Source organism: Varroa jacobsoni, unplaced genomic scaffold (assembly GCF_002532875.2).
Source record: "Varroa jacobsoni isolate VJ856 unplaced genomic scaffold, vjacob_1.0 contig00628, whole genome shotgun sequence".
Lineage (NCBI taxonomy): Eukaryota > Metazoa > Arthropoda > Arachnida > Mesostigmata > Varroidae > Varroa > Varroa jacobsoni.
This window is the reverse complement of record NW_019214503.1, coordinates 108,604-112,595: the sequence shown is the minus strand read 5'-3', so window position 1 is coordinate 112,595 and position 3,992 is coordinate 108,604. Positions and strand designations below refer to the sequence as shown.

At 42.3% G+C, this 3,992-nt stretch overlaps 1 long non-coding RNA gene across 1 annotated transcript; it reads left to right on the top strand.

Annotated features, from left to right (window-relative positions):
* The first annotated feature begins 469 nt into the window (after positions 1–469).
* On the top strand, positions 470–2,160 carry LOC147751992 (uncharacterized). The gene is made up of 2 exons (XR_015315322.1): positions 470–666; positions 1,475–2,160. It is a non-coding gene; the product is annotated as an uncharacterized LOC147751992 (long non-coding RNA).
* Positions 2,161–3,992: the final 1,832 nt, after the last annotated feature.

Sequence of the window (3,992 nt, the reverse complement as noted above, 5' to 3'; positions counted from 1 at the left end):
GGCTATCACTGAGTGTCTTTCGTCTGCGCGAATTTAGGCCACAGCGTTGCATGGCGATAGGAAATATCGCATCGTATGACAAGCCCTTTGCTGCTTGCCTCGATGGTCCTGCATTCGCTGTTAGCTATCTGGATCTGGACGCGTGTGATGATCAATGAAAATACGAATATTTAACTGCACCGTGCTTACATTTTTGACAACGTCAGTGTCCATACAAGGGATAGTAAACACACGAAATTATACTACTCGCCAGCGAGCGTCCTTATCTCAGGCAGAAAACTCGTTATAGCGTCATGCAGTCCACCATCATCACTAAAAGCAACAACAATTTTAATGTCAGTGACTGCATACAACGACTGGACGGCTGTTTAGTCGAGTGTCGGATACACACGTACTCCAAAAGGCAATAATCGCGGTACAGCCGAACTTCTGCTCGAACGGGTGTCAAACACTGTAACTAAAGTTTTTTTTTCAATATGGCGCTAACAACGAAATGACGATGAGCCAATTGGTCGTGATCGCCAATGGGTCGTAATTTCGGCAACGCGATTACCAGCTTGCCTTACGAGGCGAGAGTTGGATAGATGCAAGGGGAAACAAGTGAGCTAGATGACTCGTGTGAAAGACAGACGATTCGGCAAGAAATGATCTTGAAAGCTTCCAAACGTGAGTTAGAAGAGTTTTTCTAAGAGTTGCTAGGAATATTATCCTCGTGGAAACTAATTCCAGTAGGTTTCGTCTGCAATAACATCAGCTTCAGCAGTATCTACTAACAGTGAATAATTATTCCTCCATAAATTGTACCACCACAAATGTATCCAAGTTGACATTCTTGCCAGACAATCGTATCATGGCCGTTTCCATGGCGGGCATGAAAGGCCCTTTAACAGACGCTTATGGCTGTACGGGTCTGAGGTTGTGGGGTTTAAGTAGAGTCTTTTCAATTATAGAACTTCGTGGATAGAAGGTAATCCGGGCGTAGGAACATGATCCAGCAACAGATGCATAAGAGAACTGACTTATTGATGATTTGTTTCAATATATCGCTATGAAGACCCTACATGTAGGACAAAAGGCGACACATGTGCAAGTGACTGCCGAAATTATAGTGTATTTCACGTAGATGAGCACGTATCTAACCCTAAGATCTCTCTATAAGCACCCGTAATAATGTTTTTGTAGTTGAGTCCTATTGTAAGGATCTTTCTGTTCACTTTTTGCGTATACGTACAAGCAGTCAAACGAACTCCCTTAATAATCATGTTACTATATGTTATATAGATGTCATATAGATGTTTTAGGTATTAACAGATGCCCAGTTGTAGCAGTATTTAACGATGACTCAATAGTTAGGCGGTATGATAAGCTATCTGCACAAACTACGTAGTATTTACGAGTTGGATGGTTTGACCGAAGTATAAAAAGGTAAAATTGATAATGGTATTGAACAGTAAATTCTAGCTCGCTTTTTTAGATTTATTGCCCTCCGCTCCCGTATTCACTGCAGCGTAACGTCTACGGGCTCTTGGCCTACTCTATCAGTTTGTATTGCTTTTGCGGAGAAGAAGATGGACATTCTAGGAAAAAAAACAAAGTGCTCCTTAGCACTCTGAGTTTGTATTCTATTCAAGACAGCAGTCCTCTGCCTTACACACGAGAAGTATCATGTTGAAGAGGATTGCCCAATGACGTTTTGCGGATTCTCAAAATGGCTGTTTAGAATTGGAGGATGCACCCCCGACAAATACCCGAGTTTGGCGATAATGCTGCTAAGATGGGTCGCTCTCAGGCGGCAATCCTTGTTCAATGTGGAATATACGCATAAAACGGGTTGTTGGGTGTTCCACGTTACAACCGGAAACAAAAAGAAAGGGATGCCAAGTGACGTCTCCAGCTGACAAAGGCTATAGCATAGAGCACTGTTTCTATATAATCTATCAGTTTCTATACAATGATCAGATTAACTTAATAGATAAAATCAGGCCACCCTTTACCATGTTATTATAATTAGGCATCCGTTACAGAACAAACGATGGTTAAAGCAGCGCTCCAAGCAATAAGTTGTCTTATACCTGCCGTACTGATTTACTTTTCCTGTTTATTATCAAAAGTTTACTTGGTAATATCTTGGCCGCTGAATAAAATCAAAACTTGAAGTTAGGTTGGAGAACTATTGCAAACGGTTGCATCTCACCACACCAATAAGACGCCACGCGTAGCACCATCAGGCTAAATGCCAGCCTACACGATTGTTTCGAAGATGCGCGATTCTAGCCAAATCTTCATCATCGATCAGATAAAAGTAACACAGAATAATTTCCATTGTACCGGAACAGCTGTCGCTCGGCATATTGTATCGTTGTTTCTTCGGCAGTCTATTAAAAACTGTCTGAAGTTATGTCATAAATAGCCAAATGAACTTCTCTTGATCGGTAAAGCCGTGCGGCGACAATCTCTAACTTCGATTCTATAATCGTGATAAATTAACCGTATATTTATTTTAGTTCAATATTAAATCTACCCGTACACAACCCGTATTATTTTCGAAAGCGTAACAGATTAGACTCACGGCTCATTGTTTTTCGTATTAACTTTTCATAAGAAGTTACATATAAACACAGCATATTTAGTATGACCCTAAAGACGCCATGCGCCCTATAAATACTATTCGAATAAATAAGGGAATTCGTTTTCTAAATTATCACGCGCTGTTGTACAGTTCCGTGAAGTAAGATTCGGACCAATTAGATAAATAACTGTACAAAATGCTGGATGGCTTTATCTTGCAGCTATCGAAAATCCTCGATTATTACGCTCGCTACTAGGCACGAGCCGGTTGTCGGCCGGACAGATAGATTTAGCAGAGCTTTTATAGACCCAACTCACACGACTGTTCGCAGGCTTAAGCGATGCTAGTATAATCAAATCGTTTTAGCCGAACGAGTGCCTATTCAAGTAACTCTACCAACTTTAGTTTAGACAACTTCGATAAATTGCAGCAGGTCCAGATTTTAACTCACCTATAAATTCACTGGCGGAAAAAAGTTCATACTGTCTTACTTAGGGACTAGCTCTGCGAAAGGTCAGTTCCTACCAAACAGCGACTGTCTTTGTCGTCGTTGTGAGGATCTGGTATTGACGCATGAATGAGATCTACGAGAGAATCTGGACAAAGACAAAAACATAAATTTGATCAAACGTAGTGTCAGTGGCGCGGACGACGGCGACGGCAGCGGCCGACCCAGAATGTCTTCTTCCTGCAGTGTTGTAGCAAAGGGCTCTGCTAACCGTTTATCGAATTCATGATGCCTTCACCATGTCGTCCGTATGATGCTGCCATTAGAAGAGTTTCTACAGTTCGAGAGAGACACCATGCGAAGAAGACGATGAGACGAGTTATCGTTCTGGTCAGCAAGTCAATGGGGCTAACGGGCAGACCAACAAAAAACCGCATACGCATGCTATAATGTGATGCAATGCAATGTTTTATTCTACTATAGTCTAGTAGAAGAAAGTTCAATCTGATCGACTCCCTGCCGGTCACTGACCGATGGCAGCGAGAAATCCCGACGATGAGCCGACGGACCCCCCGCCAATACGCATGACGCCGATCGGGGATATCTCACCCGATAGCAAAACGATGCTACTATTACACTTTCACCAAGGTTCGGTACGTTCGCCGCAGCGGTGATACAAACAACGACAACTTTCTCAGTTGGTGACATTTTTATTCGCTTTTGAAAGGAGATTCAGAGAAAAGACGAAGCCACCCCTTCTCATTAACTGCGGCAGAAGAGCCCAGATTGAGAGAAGTCTATGAGTGTGGGTGTGGGCCTGAGCGTGGGTAAGTACACACCTATTTACAGTTTAATAGCTTCCGTTGGATTCATGGGGGAATATCATCAATACACACCATAGACAAGCGTATTATTACAGATACGCACTACAACACCGCAGTTATCGTTGATACTGAAAAACTCGACTTTTATATA